A 24,748-nucleotide genomic window follows, 5' to 3' on the forward strand; every position below is an offset into this window, starting at 1 on the left:
CCTAGCCAGAGCAATTAGGAAATAAATTTATCTAGGGAAAAGTTAGAAAAAAATAAAAGTTATCCAAATTGGAAAAGAAGAAGTAAAATTATCTGTTCACAGAAGATATAATGTCATATGTAGAAATCCCCAGAGATTCTACACAAAAAAACTGCTACATATAAACAAAGTTTAAACAAAAGTTGCAGAATACAAAATCAATACAAAATAGTTGTGTTTCTATATACTACAAATGAAGAAGTCAATAAGGAAATTGAGAAAACAATTCCATTTAAAATAGCTAAAAAAGAATAAAGTACTTATAAAGAAACTCTTTCTAGATGGGTAGCCATTCATCTTCAGTCTATATCCCTTTTGAGTGCATCCTGAACCCCTGGGACTCCCTTTTTAAAAAAGCCTTATTTGCTGGGTGCAGTGCCTCACACCTGTAATCCCAGCTCTTTGGGAGGCCGAATGGGCAGATCACGAGGTCAAGAGATCGAGACCTTCCTGTCCAACATAGCGAAACCCCATCTCTACTAAAAATACAAAAATTAGCTGGGTGTGGTGGCGTGTGCCTGTAGTTCCAACTACTTGGGAGGCTGAGGCAGGAGAATCACTTCAACCTGGGAGGCTTGCAGTGAAAGCCTTCTTTTTTCCTTTATTCCTCCTCTGTCCTCTTTTCACTGATAGGTAATTGTGTCTCTGTACTCAGGACACTCCTGTCAGATGCATCCTCCAAAGTGGGAAAAGTTAATTTCCCAAACCTTAGACTGGTTGGCTTAAGACTGGGCTCAGGGGAAGGGAACCCAGAAGCTTGATATGCTGGCAAAACGGTAAAAGTTTTTTTTTACCAGTCAGGCTTTTGGCCTCCCTCTCCCTGTGCAAACTGGTAAAAGGCCTTGGGATTTTTGATGTGTCCTTACCTTTTTTCTCTTTTTGATACGTGTTTTCTAATAACCTGGTTTGTCTCTTCTCACCTTCAGGCCATCAAACTCCAAATGGTCATGCAACTGGAGCCTTGGAGGATGGCCCTTTCTGCGGGGGACCTTTAGCTAGACCTCTGGGGAGCTCCAACTGCCGTTCCCCAGAACAGCGCCCCCTGTCAGCAGGAAACAGTTAAGATCGGTCTTTGTTCTTACCCTTATTTTAATAGCAGTTAGACGTACTTCTGCAGAGGGGGTAATCAGACAGCCAAGTGTAAAAGGGTCCCTGGAGAAACTCCAACTGGGCTGCATCCTGGGTGAATGGGGTGAAGCCTCGGGCAGTTCCTGCAATTTGCAGGGAGGAGGAGTCTGGACTCTCTTATTCTGGGGTTGGTAACCTGGATTTAATTTGTGAGCCCACTGGCAGTGGCATGTGCATGTGAGCCCACTGGCATGTGCATATAGTAACTATATACACTATATATGTACTGCATGCCTTTGAACAAGTTTCTTAATCTGTGTGCCTCAGTTTCATAATTTGTGAATCTATCGATTAGTCCATTCAATACCTATTCCAATCTCCTGTTAGCTTGACTTTTTTTTTTTTTTTTTTTAATCTTACAGAGAGTAGAAATTTTCCATTTCCAGAATCCGTTGAAGCTAGTGTTCAGGGTTTGTTAACCAAATGCATTTCCATAAACCTTTGAATTCAGACCTAGACTGTGTGGAATGAGAGATGGGACATAGGACCTTCATTTTTTGCTGGTATGGATAGTGGCAGAGGCAGCATGGTTCTGGAACTAGTCACTGTAGTGATAGTGTCCTGATTTAACAGTCAGCTTTTTTATTGGGAAGCTTCCAGATTGTTAGTTTGGAGCAACATCTGAACCAGCAGCTTCCTAATTCTTTAGGTTTTTAATAGTGATCAAGGCAACAGCGCCTTTGGCCATTCAGTTCTGCTGAGTGGTTTGAGGAGTAATTCCTCTTTTTTTTTTTTTTTTTTTTTCTGTGTTGGAGTGTCACTCTGTTGCCCAGGCTACGATCTCAGCTCACTGCAACCTCCGCCTCCCAGGTTCAAGTAATTCTCCTGCCTCAGCCTCTTGAGTAGCTGGGACTACAGATGCATGCCACCATGCCTGGCTAATTTTTGTATTTTTAGTAGAGACGGGGTTTCACCATATTGGTCAGGGTGGTCTGAAACTCCTAACCTCAGGCAAGCCACCCGCCTAGGCCTCCCAAAGTGCTGAGATTACAGATGTGAGCCACTGCACCCAGCCTGAGGAGTAATTCCTAAAAGCTAGGCCTAAAGTCCGTTTCTTAGTCCTCCTAACAATGATGTCAACTATGTTTCCTAATATGTCTTTTTGCTTGAAGCAACCAAAGTGATTTATGTTGTTTGTAACTAAAAACCCAGAAGAATCAACTTACCTAATAGGGTTTTTGTGAGATGTAATAAGGTAAGGCATTTAAAGTGCTTAGAACATTATCAGGATTGCTATTTTTATATATATATATATATATATATTCTTAGGGATTGTTCTGGCTTTAGTCAATGGGACACCCACAACCATAAATAAAAAATATTTATTAGTTTGTTCATTCATTCATTCATTCATTCATTTATCCATTACCTGAAACAAATATTTACTGAATGTCTATTCAAGGCATGTTTCAGTGGCCTTAGGATAGTGGTTACCAACCTAGCTGGACTTGAGAACCATCTAGAAATCTTTTTGAAAAAACTTAATTTCTATGCCACATCCATAACTTATTGAAAACAGGGAGTGTGTGTGTGTGTGCACGTGCGCGTGTGTGTGTGCACGTGCATGTGCATACATAAATATATTTTTAATTGGAATACAATTTACATATACTAAAGTACATAAATCTTATGTGTTACAGTTTGGTGAGTTTTCACATATGTGAGTGTATACCCACATAACCGCTACCTAGATCAAGATATAGAAAAACAGAAATTTGCATGAAAGATTTATTGTGTGCATGGATGTTTTGGGGGCCCCATTAGGAGCTAAAGTTTCAAATACATTTGAGGTTTTGCCACTTGGACGTCAAAAAAATTTAGTCATCCAGAAAGACCAGTGTAATTAGGTTATTTTTCTGTTTCTTTTTCTTCTTCATAGTATCCTTCAAATTTGTATTCCTTTTTAGGTTTATGCATTTATATGTGAAATGAAATTTAAGGAGAACCTTAGATAACAGAAAATTCTAAAATGTTAATAAGGCAGTAAATGTTATCTAATAACTCCATGACTCATAATTTCTGCCTCTGTTTATCTTATGATTGGCATAATTTATTGACTAAAAGAACATTTAACTGCCTTAAGCTTAAACAGCTTCTTCCTCATGATCTCTTCAAAGAGTGAATATCATGAAATAGTAGAAATAATTATTTTCCCTTTTTTCCAAAAGAGATAGATATTTTCGATTGTGGGCCAATGGCTGCACACTCAGTATTGCAGTGCAGAGGCTATTACAACAGCACGCATGAGCTGAGTTAGGAAGATAAAGTTACTTAAAAAGCAAATGGAAATAGTTGACTGGAGAAAGAGAACATTGTCTACAAAACATTAATAGCCTTTACAATTTTTATAAAACCAACCTAGAACAACTTTGAAGTTGAATGATTTTGCATAATTAGCTTATTATGGAATGAAACGTTCAGAAACAAAATGTAGAATGGAAATGAACTGTACTTTTTTTGTTTTTTGAGATGGAGTCTTGCTCTGTAGCCCAGGCTGGAGTGCAGTGGCACCATCTCGGCTCACTGCAAGCTCCACCTCCCGGGTTCACGCCATTCTCCTCCCTCAGCCTCCCGAGTAGCTGGGACCACAGGCGCCCACCACCATGCCCGGCTTATTTTTTGTATTTTTAGTAGAGATGAGGTTTCACCGTGTTAGCCAGGATGGTCTCGATTTCCTGACCTTGTGATCCACCCTCCTCGGCCTCCCAAAGTGCTGGGATTACAGGCGTGAGCCACCATGCCTGACCAAGGTGAACTGTACTTTTAAGATGATCACATGTGATTTGAGATCAAAGTCTAGCATTGGAATACTGTTTCAAGGATAGCTAGACTACCTTGGTGAATTAAACAGATGTGTCACCAAAGGAATGGAAAACCTTGAAATTTTATGTAGCTCCTTCCTCTACCTTCAGATAAAATTACTGTACATCAGCCTAAGTGATATGAATATTGTCTATTTCAAACACTTTTAGAAAATGAGCTTTGCGTGGCCGGGCGCGGTGGCTCAAGCCTGTAATCCCAGCACTTTGGGAGACCGAGACGGGCGGATCACTAGGTCAGGAGATCAAGACCATCCTGGCTAACACGGTGAAACCCCATCTCTACTAAAAAATACAAAAAAAAAAAAAACTAGCCGGGCGAGGTGGCGGGCGCCTGTAGTCCCAGCTACTCGGGAGGCTGAGGCAGGAGAATGGCGTAAACTCGGGAGGCGGAGCTTGCAGTGAGCTGAGATCCGGCCACTGCACTCCAGCCTGGGCGACAGAGTGAGACTCCCTCTCAAAAAAAAAAAAAAAAAAAAAAAAAAAAGAAAATGAGCTTTGGATATAACGGCAATCTGGCTATGACATTTATTATTTTGGTTGATCTGGCCAGACTGATGTCTTAACTCCCTCACCATTGCCTGCACTGCACGTCCGCAAGTTGGTAATTATTTTCTTGGAACTTTGAAGGTCTTGTTTCATTGCCTTCTTGCTTACAGAACATTGCAATTAATAAATTTGAGGGTTTGTGCTTTATCAGTTCGGAGAAATTCTCACCCATTAACTCATTGTCTCATTGTGCATTGCCTTTCCTTCATTCTCTCTGTTAGCTCTTTCTGAAATTCCAATTGCATGCATGTTGGACCATCTCACTTTGACTTCCATATCTCTTATTTTTTTTCTCCATCTCTCTCTCTATGCTAAATTATAAGTAATATCTTCGACTTTGATTTCATTTTCTAATTATCTTTCCACTGGACTCTAGTTTTGTTTTACCTATTTGCTGAGGTATAAATGCCTATTACTGTAATTTTTCTTTTCCTGTAATTTAACATTTTTCCATTGTGCTTTTTGTTTGTTTTTCTCATTTACCTGTTCATTTCTTGTAGTTTCTTGTTCCTTACTCAAACTTTCAACTTCCTATTTTATTTCTTTCACATATTAAGCATATTTGCCTTATACCCTGATTATGTTAACGCCGATATCTGAAGCCTCTGTGGGTCTTGTTTGCCAGCTCTTTTTGCTTACTCCCACTCAGTAAAGGTAGATTTTTTTTCCCCTGTGCATTTTGAGCTCATGTTCAATAGAACCCTGTGTGGAGGGTTTCTTTTGATGTTTGGTTGAAAGTACATCCCTCTAAGGTTTACACTTGCTTTCACTAGACATTTGAGGGCATGTCAGTCTGGAACCATATTAAAATAAATAACCTGGCTTGGAGGTTTTTAGACCACAAAAATAGTTCCAATTTGAGCACAAACACATGGGAGTTCTGGCTCATGATAAATTGTCTTTTTCTTTTTTTCTTTTTATTTTCTTTTATCAGGTTAAATCTTGGGGCAGATATTTCTTTTTTTCTCTCTCTCTACCCAGAGCCAAGGCCAAGACAAGTTTTTGTTTGTTTTGTTTTACTATAACCTTTTACAAAGCGTTTTTTTTTTTTTTTTTTTCTAGTTCACTTTTTCTCTGGGGGCGTAACTTCAGGGCTCTCAGCTTTATGCGGTGTTTTCTTGTTAAGCACCCCCACCATGCCATGGCCCTAGGCTTTGTGTCCTGAACCTGTGTGGACATTGAAGCTGACGTGCTGGGTCTAGACACCAGCTCAGGGTTTGCTGACCTCTCAGAACTTCTATTCTCGTTTTGCTTTTGGTCTCTATGGGCTTTCCTTGCTTTGTTACCAGCTCAGTCATTCATTTTAAAAGATTTTTCAAAAATATTTTATCCAGCATCTTTACATGTTTGGTAACAGGAAGGATTTTCAGAATATCTTGTCCACCATATTATTTTGTCAAAAATAAGTAACTATTTCCGTGACCACACTAGAGGTATCCTTGCAAAGGTGGAAATTCAATTCCTGTGTGCCTTACTTCTAGCCTTTAATAACTCATATTAGAAAATCTCCCAACACAAATGCATCCCAAACCCGTCTTTCTCTGTCACTTAGCCTCAGTTTTCACTCTCTTCTGTCTATATTCCTTTTCTGCATAAGTTGTATTATGCAAATTTTAAATTTTGTGGCTTTTTTCCAGTTTCTGTGAGTTTTCTGTGTTCTCCGATGCTATGTGCTTCAGGAGAGAAGGCTCAAAGCTTTGCTCTCCTTAAACTCAAGTGTAAATGGGAGGTATGGGTGTTGAGAATGATCTCCTATAACTGATTTCATTGTGTTTCCTTCTTGTCTTGCCTGTTTGATTCAGCACTGCGATTCTGACTCAACCAGCAGTCATTCTGTGAACCCTAGATCTTCTCCGCCTATTCTCACAGTCTTTTGTTTTATATTTAATGCTGCCTGTTTCTCCTTCTTCAGTGTATTTACTAACTCAAACTTTTCCTGAAGCTCTTTGCTTGATTTATAGCTGTCATCAACTTACAAAAACCACTACCACCATCAGACTTTCTGAAGGTTGAGTCATTTCAGTCCCACCCACATCCTGGTGCTGGTCCCCCTTGGAGGGATGTGTTTGGGGATGGCTGGAGGGCTCCACCAGCCTGGGCTTCTGTGTTTGACACTCCCACACACTGAGGCACCTGCTGTTTCTGCCCACACTGGGATCATGTTTACTTTGCAGAGGGTGCACCAGGGACCTCTGTATAGTCATAGTCCTCCCGCTGTGAGATGGGTAATGTTCGCTATGATTCATCCCTTCAGCTCTAATGCCAGGATGGGGCAGTAGCTATTAGTAAGGCTGATGTTCCTTCCAGTTACAAATAAATGCTTGTTTGTCTGGAGTTTCCTTTCAATACAATGTCTATCACTGTGTAGTAGATATACATATATATATAAGGATTATATATATATATATATATATATATATATATATTTAAGATGGAGTCTTACTCTGTCACCTAAGCTGAAGTGTAGTGGTGCGATCTCAGCTCACTGCAACCTCCGCCTCCTGGGTTCAAACGATTCTCATGCCTCAGCCTCCCAAGTAGCTGGGACTACAGGTGCACGCCACCATGCCTGGCTAATTTTTTTTTGTATTTTTAGTAGAGATGGGGTTTCACCATGTTGGCCAGGCTGATCTCGAACTCCTGACCTCAGGAGATCCACCTGCCTCGGCCTCCCAAAGTGGTGAGCTTCAGGCGTGAGCTGCCGCGCCCGGCCAGACATATATTAATAGAAGCATTCACTATTCACTTTGAAAAATCCCAGATGTTAAAGAACAAGTACTTTAATACTGTAACAACTCTGCTGTGGGTACTATTCTTGTTACTAAGGTAATAATTATAAAGTATCTTTTATTTATGGAGCACTTACTAAGTGCTGGGCTTTATGCTAATAAATCATTTAATCCTTACGAGAGTCCTATGAGGTAGGAGCTGTTATTATCCCCATCTTATAGATGAGGACATGGAGATTCAGAGATGTAAAGTAACTTGCCCAGGATCACATAGCCAGTAAAGGGCTTGCTAGGACTCAAACTCAAGGCTTCTTCCCAAGTCCATGCTCACAGACATCTCTTCTCTTAGGATAAAACCAGATTTCTGATCTATGGCAATGAATTCTTGCAAAGGCCAGAACTTAAACCTACCTTAGAAGGTAACATATTTGAAAGTGAAACTGTGTTGCCTGCATTGCACAGAACTGATGTTAGAATACCTTTGCCACAACTGCTTTGAGAACCAGCATGTGTAATATAAGAAAATCAATTTTATTTTGTAGACAAACCTTGCTTTTCACCCCAGGCTGTGTTATCCTGCTTGATCACCTACCTTATTTACAGATTTCACTCCTCATGCCTCTTGACAGTTTCTAAAAAGAAAATTCTGTCCCCTGAGTATAGAGATTTGTCAGCAATGAGGACATTCAGAAGGAGCTTCCAGAGGGAGTGAAGATGATTCCTAAGGGGCTCCAACAGGTTCTGAGCGAAGTCATTTTACAAATAAGAGCTCAGCCCTTGGGGTGATCACTTTAAAGGGGAAGCGCTCGGCTGTATCAGTACATTCTAGTGTGTTTGTTTACAATCCATTCTCTGACTTCACAGATATACTTAACGTTGACTTGATACGGAGTGAAATCTGTTTACAAAAATCGACATCTAACAAAAATTCTATGGCATATAGAAAAGCGCCAGACTTTCCTCATCTGTTGCAGATGTTGCCTTCTCTGGGAAAGGCTTATTGCAAATGTCAACACTGAAACTGGCTCTGTTTTGATAGGAATCTTGTTCTGTTCCTCTTTAAATCTTAAAACTACCAAATACTGACTTGTTGATTTGGACAGATTGTGGGAGGCCCCACAGCCTCCTCTTGAAGGAAAAAGGATCATGTTTCTGCTTCCCCAGGAAATGGGGAATTATCTCTCTGCTGAATATGCATCAAGCAACACTCTGGTGTCATTTTTAAAGTGCTTATATTTTTCTTACAGGTAAGGTTGACGTTTGAAGCATCATCTTAATTAGCTGCTCACATTTAATGTAACTGGGCCGCAGTAAACAGTCATAATCAAAATAGCGATGTTGCCGTAGCAACCAAGATCCAACTCAATTTCTTTTCCTCTCTGCTCACAAGTGCTGCTTACCATCTAGGCAAGGATATGAAACAAATCTGCTGAAACCTCCTGTGTGAAATGAAAGTTAAAAACCGCTGGGGAAAAACATTCTTGAATGATTGTTTTAAGTGTTTCAGTGACGCTCCTGGCTCCAAATGGCTCCTGAAGGAAATTGTCCCCCCCGTTCTCTTGTCTGACAGCTTTGCCTCTTGAGAGCTGTTCCCCACATGTGCACGGGATCAGGGGAATCATAGCTTTATTCCAGATCAAGCTGCAAGGTCCAGGAAGTGGGAGAGTTGACCCAGATAATCCCCCCTGGCTTTTCTAGCTATAAAGTGATCCTTTAACTTGGTTATTCCTAAGCAAAATACAAAACCACGCTGTTTTAAAACAAGCCTCAGGGCAAGCCTCAATTTCATGGAAAAGAAGACAGAGGATTATTAATCCTTTTTATGCTGTAAGCCAGTAGTTCCTAAATTTGTACTATCTGAATCCTTTAGGGAAGCCCTCGAACTCCCCTGCTTGGTCCATCATCACTAGCACTGGTTCTAGTGATGTCAAATGATAGCCATATGAAGATCATATTAGGGTTTTTCTTTTTCTTTTTTGCTAATTATTGCATATTTTGGTATGAAGATCATATTAATGAAGAAAATTAATGAGCAGATAAACCTTTTCTGTGTTCTAATTGCCAACCCCTTCACCCAGTGATTCTGGAGACTTAGTCTTGGTCTCAATTTTCTTATCTGGAAGATAAGACACAGTAGAGCCGAATATTTTCCATGCTCTTGGATCCAGCTTGGTACATGACTTCTTTATTAAATAGAATAGAAAAACAGTATCACCTTTTGGTAATGATAAGCCGACGCTGTGAGGGTTGTTTTGCTTGAAAAAACAAAACAAACCCTGTGGCTTCTCAGGAGGTCCTTGTTCCACCCTCACCTTCTTTTTATCGCTTTCCATGTAAGAGACGGGAATAATCCAATTGTGACATTAATCAAAGAGAAATCAGACAAAAATGTTTTCTTTGTAATTCATTTTGTATGTCATTAAAAAGACGGGAATAATCTCATTGTGAGATTAATCAAAGAGAAATCAGATAAAAATGTTTTCTTTGTAATTCATTTTGTATGCCATTAAAAAAGAAATAAGATAAAAAGAGATAGTGAAAAAACAAAGTAGAAAAATGGTGAAGAATATGAATAAGCAGTTCACAGAAAAGGAAACGCAAGTGGCCCGTAACTGTATGAAAAGCATCCCCACCATACGAGTTGCCAGGGAAATGCAAACCCAAATTGGAGATACAACTTTAATGTCTGACAATATCAGAATCTGGCAAAAATGTGGAGAAACAGGAAAACCCGAACACTGCTGGTGGGGGTGTAATTGTTATTGTACAACCACTTTGGAGAGCAATTTGGCAGGATCTAGTCAAGTTGAAAATGCCAATTCCCTTCGATTCCATAATTCTACTTTTGGATGTATTTCCGGAGAAAGTCTCCTCCTGGTACATATGCACAAGGTGGTATGTATCAGGAGGCTCACTGAGGCCTTATTTGTGATAGTGAAAAATTAAATACAGCCTACCTATCTATCAGGAAGAGAATGGATGAAAAATAATGTAGCATGTTCCTATATTAGAATACTATAAAGTAGTTTTACATAATCAACAAGGGCTAAAAGTAAAAACAATCATAAAGTAGCATGCAAAACTTTGTATTTTGAAAACAAAATGCAAAACTTTGCATATTGAAAGTTAAAATGACTACCACACACAAAGCAACACTCTTGCATATGGATGCATATATATATGTGCGTGTATGTGTGTATATATTTATATGATGAAAAATGGGCTGGGGGCTGGGCACGGTGGCTCAAGCCTATAACCCCAGCACTTTGGGAGGCTGAGGCAGGCAGATCACTTGAGGCCAGGAGCTTGAGAACAGCCTGGCCAACATGGCAAAACCCCCTCTCTACTAAGAATACAAAAATTAGCTGGGTGCCAGCTACTCAGGTGGCTGAAGCACAAGAATCACTTGAACTCGGGAGGCGGAGATTGCAATGAGCTGAGATTAATTTTTTAAAAGCAGGGGAGGGGCTAGAAGCAATCAAATTATTAGGTTGGTGCAAAAGTAATTGTAGTTTTGGTCAATGTCAAAACCACAATTACTTTTGCACTAACCTATAATATCTGTGAAAAAGCAGTCAACTTTAATTTAAATGTTTAATAAAAAGAACATTTTGAAGCAAATAGGACAATGTGTTAGTTGCCAATTTGAGGTGGTGTGAGCTTGGATGTTATAGTTCTCTGTATTTAGAACATTTGAATTTTTCAAGAAAAATTTAAAATGCCAAAGTAGAAGATTGCTTACAAATCAGAACATTGGTCTTATTAAATTGCCCTGGCACCTACTTTTAGAACTATTTACTAATCATACCGGTCTTTGTTTTTTTTTTTTTTCTGGCATTCATTTTATTCCTCCGTGGTGGCCTCTTAGAGTACCCCGTCCTCTGCTCGTGGCATCGGTTTGTCATTAGGATGAAGGATGATAGCATATGCCACTTGCCCTCTGGGTGATTCATCCAGTTTGAACTTTCAGATATAAACAAGCACAGAAACTGTGGTTTCAAAAGCACCTGACCAAACCATCCATCCCTTTGAAATGTTAATTTGGATTAAATATCGTGATATCCACACACTCTCACTTTGTGAGGATGTGGTTTTGTCCTTTAGAGGAACAGTTACAAATACTAAAATATATGAACCGTGGATGGCAGGATTGCTATCAGGAAAAAGGAAGCTTAAGCTTATTGTTTTTCTGTCACTAATTTTATGGGATTAATAAGATAGGATGTAAGGTGCCCTAGAACTCCAACCCTGGTGTTATTACGCAGTAGGGAAAAGCCAGACTAGACCAGAAAGAGAACTCAAGCGAGGTGCCGATGGGTCGGAGTGAATCAGGGCCAGCTCACTTGCTGAACAGTAACCAAAAGGTTTGTACAGCTAGGAAGTGGGAGAAATGCCAGTAGTGAAAACAGGGAAAAGGAAAGGAGGATTGGCTTGGAGCGTCATAGGACAAATCCATGGAAGTTTAGCCAAAAACAAAAGTCTGTAGACACCTTATTGTTTATAACATGGACTGGGATGATTTCCAGCATCAAATATCAGCCCTCCGGGACATAACTGTGTAGTAGGAACTTTCCACTGTTAACCCAGGTATATCAGCCCCACTCCTCCAGCACCAGTTTGCGTAATGTGTCATCATGCATGTATACATATAATGAATTGTGTGATCAAGGGCCCTCTAGAAAGTGAAAAGTGGTGCTATTAATAATTCATTGAGGGTGGGGTGATGGCTCATGCCTGTAATCCCAGCATTTTAGGAGGCCGGAGCAGAAGGATCACTTGAGCCCAGGAATTTAAGACCCGCCTGGGCAACGTAGTGAGACCCCGCCTCTATAATCATAGTAATAATAATAATAATAATTAACTGAGACAACAGGCCTAAACCAGGACTGTCCTGGGCAAACTTTCCAGTCACTCTAGTGAGTACCAGTCCCTCTAGTAAGAGCACACTTTTTTTTTTTTTTTTTTTTTGAGACGGAGTCTCACTCTGTCGCCCAGGCTGGAGTGCAGTGGCCGGATCTCAGCTCACTGCAAGCTCCGCCTCCCGGGTTCGGGCCATTCTCCTGTCTCAGCCTCCTGAGTAGCTGGGACTACAGGCGCCCGCCACCTCGCCCGGCTATTTTTTTGTATTTTTTAGTAGAGACGGGGTTTCACCGTGTTAGCCAGGATGGTCTCGATCTCCTGACCTAGTGATCCGCCCGTCTCGGCCTCCCAAAGTGCTGGGATTACAGGCTTGAGCCACCGCGCCCGGCCAAGAGCACACTTTTATAGAAAGGAATGCCTGAAGTTAAAAGGTTAGCAGAAGTGTTTACCTGGCTTCTTAGCCTAGCCCCCAAGCCCTCCAGAGCCTACCCCATTTCTTCCTCTCTTGTAAGGATTCTCTGCACCTTCCAGACCACCTCTCACTAGGCTCTTGGGCAATCTCATGTCTGCAGCTAGCACTGGGCTTCCCCTCCCTGAAGTAGCTTTCTTCCTCGGCCTGGTCTGTCTGAGGATGACTTGCCTTCACACTCCCAGCTTTTTTTAATTTTAATTTTTTTTTTTTTTTGAGTTGGAATCTTGCTCTGTTGCCCAAGTTGGAATGCAGTGGCCAGATCTCGGCTCACTGCAACTTCCACCTCCTGGGTTCAAGCAATTCTCCTGCCTCAGCCTCCCAAGTAGCTGGGATTACAGGCACGCACCACCACACCCAGCTAATTTTTGTAGTTTTAGTAGAGACAGAGTTTCTCCATGTTGGTCAGACTGGTCTCAAACTGCTGACCTCATGATCTGCTTGCCTGGGCCTCCCAAAGTGCTGGGATTACAGGCGTGAGCCACTGCACCCGGAGCCCAGTCCCAGCTTTACCTCTCATTCGGCTTTACTCTGCATTGCCTCCAAGAACTTGGCCATCCTTCACTGAGCTGAACCTGTGCCTTGGCTGGTGGATGCTCCGTAATTATTGAGTATGAAAGGGAGGGACAACTGGGCCACTTTGGAAGACTGGTCCTTGCTTCTTCGCAGTCATGGTCTCCAGGGGCAGCTGGCCAAGGAGGACAATACAGCACACAGACCAACCAGTATGGACATCTCGTGCTTCTCTAACAGTGAGGGACATCGTAGCACAGCATAAATCAACATGGCTGCCATCTGAATGCCACCTGATTTCTGAGAGCTTCAACATAAACCTTCAGGAAAGATTATTGAAACCAAAGCTTTCTTAAACCACAACTATAAAGAATGTCTAGCCAGGCATGGTGGCTCCCACTTGTAATCTCAGCTACTTGGGAGCCTGAGGCCAGAGGATCACTTAAGCCCAGGAATTTGAGGCCAGCCTGACCAACACAGTGAGACCCCATCTCTACACAAAAAATTTAAATATTAGCCAGGCACCATGGTGGTGCATGCCTATAGTTGTAGCTACTCAGGAGGCTCAGGTGGGAGGATCCCTTGAACCTAGGACTTTGAGGCTACAGTGAGCTATGATCATGCCACTGCACTCTAGCTTAAGTAATAGAGTGAGACCCTGTCTCCTTAAAAAAAAAAAAAAAGAAAAAAAAGAAAGAAGAAAAGAAAAGTCTACACCAGCCATTGTCCAGTAAAAATATTATGTGAGTTACACAGGTCATTTTAAATGTTCTAGTAGCTACAGTTTAAAACATAAAACAAAGAAGAAAAAATAAAAACCTAAACTATTAATTTTAATATGTTTTATCTAACTCAATATATCCAACATATTTTCATTTTGACATGTAATTGATATTTTTAAATTATTGAGATAAATATTTGAAATCATTTGGATGTCTGTCCCCCTTAAATCTCATGTTGAAATGTAATCCCCAGTGTTGGAAGGTGGGGCCTGGTGGGGGGGGGCGTTAATTTAATTAAAATTAAGTTAATTAATTTGGGACCGCATCCAGCCTCAAATCACTTTCATTTGACTGTGTAGACTTCGTTACTTTTATTGCTATTGTAAAGTTTTTTTAAAAATCCTTAAACTATGTCAGTCTTTAGGAAATATCCCTGGGTAGTATTGTGTTTGGGCCATGAGGGTGGATCCCTCATGGCTTGGTGTGGTCCTCGAAATAGGGAGTGAGTTCTCACGAGATCTGGCTGTTTAAGTGTGTAGAACTCTCTCTCTCGCTCCTACTTTGGCTGTGTGACATGCCTGCTCCAGCTTCACCTTCCACCATTCATAAAAGCTTCCTGAGGCCTCCTTAGAAGCCTAGCAGATGCCGGTGCCATACTTGTACAGCCTGCAGAACTATGAGCCAATTAAACCTCTTTTCTTTATAAATTACTCAATCTTGGGTATTTATTTATAGCAACGTAAGAACAGACTAATACAATATTATTTTTTCATCCTAAGTTTTTGAAATCTGGTGTGTTTTTCTGCTTATGGATCCATTCAGGCTGGCTACATTCCAACTTCCCAATGCTACACATGGCTAGTGGCTGACTGCTGTATTGGAGAGTACAGATCTAGATGCACTATATGCATTATGTTGCTCAAATCACCTTTTCTTTCTTTCTTTCTTTTTCTTTCTTTCTTTTTTCTTCTTTTTCTTTCTCTGTCTCCCCTTCCTTCCTTCCTTCCTTCCTTCCTTCCTTCCTTCCTTCCTTCCTTCCTTCCTTCCTTCCTTCCTTCCTTCCTTCCTTCCTTCTCTCTCTCTCTCTCTCTCTCTTTCTTTCTTTCTTTCTTTCTTTCTTTCTTTCTTTCTTTCTTTCTTTCTTTCTTTCTTTCTGTCTTTCTGTCTTTCTGTCTTTCTGTCTTTCTTTCTTTCTTTCTTTCTTTCTTTCTTTCTTTCTTTTTTTGAGACAGAGTATTGCCCTGTCACACAGGCTGGAGTGTAGTGGTGTGATCTGCAAGCTCCACCTCCTGGGTTCAAGAGAGTCTCCTGCCTTAGCCTCCTGAGTAGCTGGGATTACAGGTATATGCCACGACTCCCAGCTAACTTTTGTATTTTTAGTAGAGATGGGGTTTTTCCATGTTGGCCAGGTTAGTCTCTAGCTCCTGACCTCAAGTGATCTGCATGCCTCAGCCTCCCAAAGTGCTGGGATTATAGGCGTGAACCACTGCATCTGGCCTCAAATCACTTTCTTTTGACTGTGTAGATTTCCTTACTTTTATTGCTATTATAAAGTTCTTTTTTTTAATCCTTGAACTATGTCAGTCTTTAGGAAATATCCCCGAGTAGTATGTGTGTTGGGACTAGAGAGGAGTTTCGCTACTCATACTTTTAACTTTTGTTGCTTATGTTTCTCATTCAGAAGTGGTTAACCTTTGTTTCATTCATTCATTTGTTTATTCATTCCACAAATGTACCAAGTTCCTGGGCTCTGGAATTACTAAACATACAGGAAACAGGTCTATTGTGTATTAAAGGTTTATTATGCCTATGAAAATAAAACTCATCAAATAAAAACATCCAAATTTTTAAATATGCTGGGTATCTGTGTTAGGCCAAATATGCCACTGTGTTAGGCCCTGGGGAAACAGCAGGTAACAAGAGAGATAAAAATCCTTGAGGAGGAGAAGTTAGAAAATAAACAAATTGGCCAGGTGCAGTGGCTCATGCCTGTAATCCCAGCACTTTGGGAGGCCGAGGCAGGTGGATCACTTGAGGTCAGGAGTTCGAGACCAGCCTGGCCAACATGGCGAAACACCGTCTTTACTAAAAATACAAAAAATTAGCCGGGTGTGGTGCTGGGTGCCTGTAATCCCAGCTACTCAGGAGGCTGAGGCAGGAGAATGGCACGAACCTGGGAGGCGGAGCTTGTAGAAGCTGAGATCGAGCCACTGCACACCAGCCTGAGCAACAAAGCGAGACTCCATCTCAAAAATAAATAAATAAATAATAAACAAATTTTGTGTGTGTGTGTGTGTGTATTTAGGTGGTATTAGGTTTGTTGTTTTTCATTCAAGACCTTTTATTAGAATAGTTACAAGGCCACGGTTATCTGTTTTTTCCTTAATCTAAAGCTTTGACTGATTGGGTTGTTTAGGTGGCAGAGTGATCCAAACTTTTATTACTCATGTAAAGTATACCCTCAGTAGTGTGGCCAGGGTTGGGCTGCTGTCATCTACTAACCTGCCCCTTAGTGTCAGAAAGTTTGCCTGCGGATTCCCTGGACTATGTCCCCTGCCTGTGTTGCTTAGGGTGATCTTTGATAAACACCCTAGCCGGCACTGCAGCTACCTTTTATTTCCTTTTATTTGCCTGTTCATAGTAGCAAAGTCTTCACTTCTACTTCCTTTTTTTTTTTTTTTTTTTTTTGGAGATAGGGTCTGGCTCTGTCGCCCAGTCTGTATTGCAATGGCGTGATCTTAGCTCACTGCAACCTCTGCCTCCCGGGTTCAAGCGATTCTCCTGCCTCAGCCTCCTAAGAAACTGAGATTACAGGCATATTCCAACACTCCCGGCTAATTTTTGTATTTTTAGTAGAGACGGGGTTTCATCATGTTGGTCAGGCTTGTGTCAAACTCCTGACTTCCAGTGATCTGCCCACCTCAGCCTCCCAAAGTGCTGGGATTACAGGCACAAGTCACCGTGCCCAGCCTTATATTTTTTGGTATTTTTTTGGTAGAGACAGGGTTTCACCATGTTGCCCAAGCTTGTCTTGAACTCCTGAGCTCAAGTGATTGTCCACCTTGGCCTCCCAAAGTTCTGGGATTACGGGTGTGAGCCACAGTGCCCAGCCTCCACTTCTGCTATAATAAAATTGCGTTCCTTGGTAGAAGCATTCCTCCTTAAGTTACTAAGGCTTCTAAACTAGCAGAACAGAGAAACCCAAGAAAGGCAATCAAGCTATGAGTGGGACTCTAGATATTAGCTTTGTGAGAAATGTAAGGCAGGGAAGGGAGATAGCGATAGCCAAGACTCAGGGTAGTGGGAGAAAGGTAATTTTTAAAAATTGTGATAAAATGCACATAACGTGAAGTCTTAATCATTTTGAAGCGTATAGTTCTGTAGTACTAAGTTCATTTGTATTGTTGTCAACCAGTCTACAGAACTCATCATGTAAAACTGAAATTCTATATCCATTAAACACCAAATCTGCATTTTCACCTTTTCCCCTCTCCCCAGCTTCTGGTAACCACCATTTTGCTTTCTATCTCTATGACTTTTTTCTTTTTTTTTAAGAGACAGGTCTCGTGCAGCCACCCAGGCTGGAGTCCAGTGGCAGTGGCGTGATCACAGTCCATTGCTGCCTTGATTTCCTGGACTCAAGTGATCCTCCCAGCTCAGTCTCCCAAGTAGCTGGGACTACAGGCATTCACCACCATGGCGGCTAAATTCTTTATTTTTTTTGTAGAGAATTCTTTATTTTTTTGCTATGTTGCCCAGGTTGGTCTCAAACTCCTGGCTTCAGGTGATCCTCTTGCCTTGGCCTCCTAAAGTGCTGGAATTACAGGTGTGAGCCACGGCACCCAACCCTGTCTCTATGAATCTGACCACGTTAGGTATCTCATCTAAGTGGAATCATATAGTATTTTCCTATTGTGACTGGCTTATTTCACTTAGCATAATGTCCTCAGGGTTCATTCATGTTGTAGCATGTGTCAGAGTATCCTTTCTTTTTAAGGCTGAATAATATTTCATTGTGTGCACATACCTACACATTTTATTTTATTTTTGAGACAGAGTCTCGCTCTGCCACCTAGGCTGGAGTACAGGGGGATGATCTTGGCTCATAGCAACCTCCACCTCCCACATTCAAGAGATTCTTGTGCCTCAGCCACCTGAATAACTGGGACTACAGGTGCATGTCACCACGCCTGGATAATTTTTATATTTTTAGTAGATACAGGGTTTCACCATGTTGCCCAGTCTGGTCTTGAACTCCTGGGCTCAAGAGATCCACTTTCCTTGGCCCCTCAAAGTGCTGAGATTATAGACATGAGCCACTGCACCTGGCCTGCCAACCGCATTTTATTTATCCATTTTTCTGTTGATAGCTGGGTTGCTTCAAACTCTTGGCTAGTGTGAATATGAGAAATGCAATTTGAAATAGTGTGCCCAGGAAAGGTATGGTAGACTGAATTATTCTTCACCAATATTCTCTGCCTCTCCCTACAGGATAATCGTTCATCCTCATCCTTTTGAAATCAGGTTTGGCCATATGACTTCACGTTAGCCAGTGAAATATGAACAGAAGTAATAGAGCTTTCCCAGTCACTGCTGGCTTCCCCATACTCTTTCCTCTGCTACAGTCACTAGGCAATGTTGAGATAGTAGCTGCTCTGTTGGTCTGGGTTCTGGAGTGAGGGTGAGGATGAACAGATCTACTTATATATGTGTATACTTGTAGTATGACACAGATCTCTGGGTATTGAGAAGTAACCCTTTGCTGTTTAATGCCCTTGAGATTTGGGGCTTACTTGTTATGCAGCATAACCTGGCCCATTCTGACTGAGAAGCCCTCACTGAGAAAGTAACATCTGAGCAGAGACCTAGAGGAGGTGATATGTGGAGCAAGCATGTTCAATGGCAGAGCAACAGCAAGTGCAAAGATTCTTAAGAGAAGTTTGTTTCAAGGCTCAGGAAAGAAACCAGATTTATGAAGGAGGCAGTGAAACAGACAAGAGTGGTAGGTGCTAGTCAGACTTTCATGCAGCCCTTAGGGCTGGGCTGGAGGTGGGACTGAATTTTGTTCACCCAATGATTCTGTTCCCTCCTCCTTTCCTCCATGGAGAGTGAAATGGGTGACTGTAGTGAGGGGGTAGAAGAAGGAATGAAGGAGAAAAAAGTGAGGTGTGCAGCAGGAAGATGCAGCCTAGCCCAGATCCATGGCCCATGGCCCCTCGTATACTTAAAATGGTAGTGTCACCCATGAAGCCACCTTATCCAGGGCATGGTAAGGCTTCTGAAGTCTGACTTCTGTCATAAGATGAATAGTGCATCAAGAGTTGCTGATAAGTGATCATTGATGACCAGGACATCCCCCACTACTCCCTGTTCACCTTGTTCTTTTCATGCCTGTGACCTTAAAAAAACTTTTTCTTTTAATTTTATTTTTTAATTGGAAAAAACATTTTATATTTACAGCTCAACTGATAATGCCAACACTTGTTACTATACAGTGTATTACAGGATTTGTAGTTGCAAAAAGTTATGTAATTTAAGTTTACTGTTATCGCTACTCACCTAAGTCTAAACAAAATCTTATGTTCCCATTTGCAATTTAATTTGTAAATTAAAGTTTTGTTTGTTTGTTTTTGTTTTTGTTTTTTTTTTTTTTTTTTTGAGACAGTCTCACTCTGTCACCCAGGCTGGAGTGCAGTGGTGCAATCTTGGCTTACTGTAACCTCTGCCTCCCGGGTTCAAGTGATTCTCCTGCCTCCCGAGTAGCTGGGACTACAGGTGCCCACCACCACACCCAGCTGATTTTTGTATTTTTAGTAGAGACAGAGTTTCCCCATGTTGGCCAGGCTGGTCTCTTAACTCCTGACCTCAGGTGATCCACCCGCTTTGGCCTCCCAAAGTGCTGAGCCACCACACCTGGCCAAATTAAAATGTTTTAAACATATGAGTCAATTATGAACATTAGTTTAAAGGGGACTCATGACTATTTTTAGAGCCACACAAGCCCAGGGAGCCTCCAACAGACCAACCAAGGAAGCGGGGCCTGGGAATTTAGGATTGTGTCATGCAGGGCCCTGAAAAAGGGACAGCTTCCCATCCAAGCAGCAGAGAAGGAAACTGAATAAGCCACATACTCCTTCTTCCCTTAAATCCTGATACTTTTTCTTTTTTAAAAACTTAAGTCTTGGCCAGGTGCCGTGTCTCACACCTATAATCCCAGCACTTCAGGAGGCCGAGGCGGGCAGATTACTTGAGCTAAGGAGTTTGAGACCACACCAGCCTAGGCAACATGGTGAAACCGTCTCCACAAAAAATACAAAAAAGTTAGCCGGATGTGTTGGCGTGTACCTGTAGACCCAGCTACTCTAGACTGAGGTGGGAGGACCACCTGAGCCCAGGAGGCGGGCTCAGGCAGTGAGTTCTGGTTGCGCCATGGCACCCCAACCTGGGGGCAACAGAGCAAAACCCTATCTTAAAAAAAAAATATCTGGGTGCCCTGGCTCACGCCTGTAATTCTAACACTTTGGGAGGCCAAGGCAGGTGGATCACAAAGTCATGAGAATGAGACCATCCTGGCTAACACAGTGAAACCTTGTCTCTACTGAAAATACAAAAAATTAGCCAGGCGTGGTGGCAGGCGCCTGTAGTCCCAGCTAGCCAGGAGGCTGAGGCAGGATAATCGCTTGAACCCCAGAGGCAGAGGTTGCAGTGAGCCAAGGTCGCGCCACTGCACTCCAGCCTAGGTGACAGAGTGAGATCTGTCTCAAAAAAAAAAAAAAAAAAAGGCTTGGATTTCTTTCAGCTCTGTAACATCCTTGAAACCATACATAGGTCCTCTTAATCAGCAGTTGCTAGTAAAAGAAACTGGACAAATCAAGCAGGGTGGGTGGGTGGCTATTGATTCAGATGCATGTAGAAGGCAGAATTCTAAGTATCAAATCTATTTAGTAGAAACCTGTTACAGTTGAAAGCAAAAATGTTTCACAGAGATGAAACCCTGCTGTGCATTTATGAACTACAGAAATACCCATGGAAATTTCTCTGGAAGAATCCCTCATTAGATATCTGGGTTTCTAAAGGCTAATGGCATCTCTCGCAGAACACAACCATTAATCTCAAGTGCTCCATGCCAGTTGACTGTCTTGTGAATTCAAATAAGCACCTACAACTCCTAAAGATATAAAAATATTTTTAGGTGTGTAACAATCTCAAGTATCAGGGTGAGCATGGTGGCTCATGCCTATAATCCTAGCACTTTGGGAGGCCAAGGTGGGCAAATCACTGGAGGCCAGGAGTTCGAGACCAGCCTGGCCAACATGGCAAACCCCATCTCTACCAAAAGTACAAAAAATTAGCCAGGCAGTGGGAAAAAATATAAAAACATGTTTTTTAATATTTTTCTTTTAAACCAGAGAAATGCTATCCGATAGAAACAGGCTTTTACAAAAACTGGGGGAAAAGAGTAATGATGATATACATGCAAAAGAAAAGATATTTTTAAAATAATTTTTGATATGATCTGGGATTTATATATACAGAAATCAAATAAGCGACTTTAGAAGTATGCCAGAAAAGAGAAAATGTATTAAAAGTTTTCCCTTGTAACATTTTTATCTGTTGGTTGAGCATTAGAATATGTTTGAAGACAGATTGGTTAAGCATTAGACTGTGTTTGACGATAGATTGTGAAACCTTAAAGATATATATTTTAGTACTGACAGTGACTACACAAAAATTCATTGTGAAATTTTCTTCCGATTGCTTTAAAGTGTTCAGTGCAACAGTACATAATATAATTGGAGAATGTATTTGATACATGAGAAGATTAGAAAAAATGTGAAATGGTTATTTAGAATTTGAATAATGCTTCATGATTTCTGTTCAGTAAGAACCTACCTGAGGTACATGGTCAAGAATTTCATGAGAGCAGTCAGAAAAGTATTTTTGTCCAGTTTCTTCAGTTGCATGAAAATGTAAAGAATTGTATTTAAGTAGGGTTTTGCTCCTGGTAAGCAAGTAAAACAGCAAGGAAGGGAAAAGGAATTGAACATGTCTGCAGATTAATGATTATGACAAAACATGAATTTAGGCAGAGTAAAGAAGATGAAAGGACTTGAGTTGGGTAAAAAAAGTCAGAGAAAGGTGGTCAGACCAATGGGTGGTTGTTCTGGTGGGACTGAAGTTGGAATTTTTAGAGAGAATATAATTGAAATCCAGCAGGTGCTGTTCGTAGACTGGAGTGCTACAAATTAATGAGTAGTGAATTTGTTAAATATAAAATTTCACACAAAGATTCTGTAGTTAGCAGAGTGTAACAATGTTGGGACTTCTTTTAATTAGATTCCAATGTCTAAGTATGTCCAGGGGTAGTTTACATGAATAGTAGTGATAAACCCATCTACAATTTCCCTCATGATCTGAAAACAGAACAAAACTCAATGGAAGGAAGTTTAAGGCATGTCATTCAATACTGCACAGCAAAAAGTGCACACAGCTTGTCCTGCAGTCCGTTTGGAACTTAGTTCTTTTCAGTGTAAATTTAGGTCTTCAGACCTTCTTAAACAATTAGGCTAAATTTCAACACATCCTCAGTATATAAAATACTAGTATTCTAAAAGACTCTTTTCTTCTCTATATATCATTGTTTCTGCCATGCCAGGTTAGTAAAAATAAACTTACATAAATGATAATGGTCAGTTGCAAAGGATATCATAGTTTTAGTTACGAGGCTTGCCAGTGACCTATTAAGCATCAGTCTTTTCACTACTAAACTCTATGATTGAGATAAAACAAGAGTAGTCTTCAGTGAAAAGCTGCTGTCAAAACCTTGCCTGGACTGTATTTACTAAAATTAAAATTTGAAGCCAGTCACTCGGACGGCTTTAGATTGCTCCATGTCTGTTGTTTGTTTTTCTTCTTCAAGGTTTCAGACCAATTCACTAAAAAGTTAAAATTTTAAGGTACTATTCTGTTACATATTTTTCTTCCCCTCCTGCTATGGTTCGAATGTATGTGTCTGCTCACAATTCATATGTTGGAGTGTCAGACTCAATGTGATAGTATTAAGACTTGGGACTTTTAGGTGGTGATTATTATCAGGGCTTGAGGCAAGTGGCAAGACCCTTTTGCCCCTTCCACTTTTCGACATCTGAGAGAACAGCAACCGTTAAGTTCCATCTTGGAAGCAAAGATAAAAACTTCACCAGACACTGAATCTGCCAGCACATTGAATTTGTACTTCCCAACCTCTACAACTCTGAGAAAATGGATTTCTGTTGTTGATAAGTTGCTGTGTCTCAGGTATTTTGTTATAGCAGCAGGAGCCTTCTAAGACACCTGCTAGAATACAAGCAAATTAAAAAATAAAACGGGACAGACAGATCATTAAAACTATGATGCATGCTTTAACACTGACAAATGCATTTATATAATATGGATTTACATTTATAGCCAAAAGACTAATGAGCTATGAATTGCCATCTTTCCAGCCTAAACAATGAGATTCTCAACCTGGAAAATATTGAGGAGAGCAGCATATTCTTACCTAACTAGGATTATTGCTTCATATCAGTTTAGGAAAGAGTCAACAATCTCCGACTCCCTGGTTCAAGCAATTCTCTTGCCTCAGCCTCCCTAGTAGCTGGGACTGCAGGCACGTGCCGCCACACCCAGAAGATTTTTGTATTGTTAGTAGAGATGGGGTTTCACCATGTTGGCCAGGATGGTCTCCATCTCCTGACCTTGTGATCCACCCGCCTTGGCCTTCCAAAGTGCTGGGATTACAGGCGTGAGCCACCGTGACAAGCCTTCAGGATTCTTATAGATTAATAAATTACTATCAGGAAAACTGGACCAGTAGATATCAGAGAGCAATCAGTGATCACACTCAGCCTCCAAGGGAGAGATGAGTAAGGAAAGTGAAGGGAAAATTTTATGAATTTTTCTTATCATGAAAGATATTTCCTGTGGAACCTTAAACACAGAAGAAATGTTAGCCCTCTAACAAATTAGAACTATAAGATATTTAGCCTCCAAATGCAGTAATGCAAATCAGAACTGTGGCGTGTAGCAAACCAAAACATATTCAGTACAATGTCCTAGACTTTAAAGTATTCATTTAGAAATAAGTATATAAAAAGTATTAGTCAAAATGACAACATAAACTAAAAGAAAATGTAAAGAAAAATAAATATATGAATAGGAATATGAAGCAGAGGAGGGAGAGATAAAGGTAGTGAGAGAGAGAAGAATAAACAAGCAAGCTGAAACTGAAGTTTTGGGGGGAAAACCAACAAAGTAGAAAAACTTCTTATAAGTTCTAACTAATCAAGTAAATAAAGGGAAGGCAGAAGTGACAAATCAACAAAGTTAGAAATAAGAAACTGATATAAGCAAACGTGTATATGAAGATCATTAAAGTACAGAGTACAGATCAGAATAGTCAGTAGAGAACACTTCGAAAAATATGTTAAAGTGGTGAAAACCTAAGAGAAATTCATGTCTCTGAAAAAATAAAAAATTGGAATTTCCATTTAAGGAAGAGCTAGAAAGCATCCAAAATCAGTCTTTATAACATGCATTGGTAATTTAAAGCATCATGCATAAAAAGAAATGTGGATCAGTGAGTCCTTGAGGTTTATTAAAACTAGATTTTAAGGAACACGTAATCCCCACTTTGTATCAATGTTTTTAACTAAATATAAAGAAGCCTACTTACTGTATTTTAGAAGAATATAATTACACACACACACACACACATTCATACATAGAGAAGTAATGAAAATAAAAGGAAAGAGCTGTTTTTAACTAGACTGTTAGTCAGATACCATCTCCAACTTCTGAAGCCAGTTTTCCACGGCCTAGTACACTATCTATACAAACTCAGCACTCACGGTGTACATACTATAGTACTGTATCTATAAA

The sequence above is a fragment of the Macaca fascicularis genome, chromosome 10 (assembly GCF_037993035.2).
Source record: "Macaca fascicularis isolate 582-1 chromosome 10, T2T-MFA8v1.1".
Lineage (NCBI taxonomy): Eukaryota > Metazoa > Chordata > Mammalia > Primates > Cercopithecidae > Macaca > Macaca fascicularis.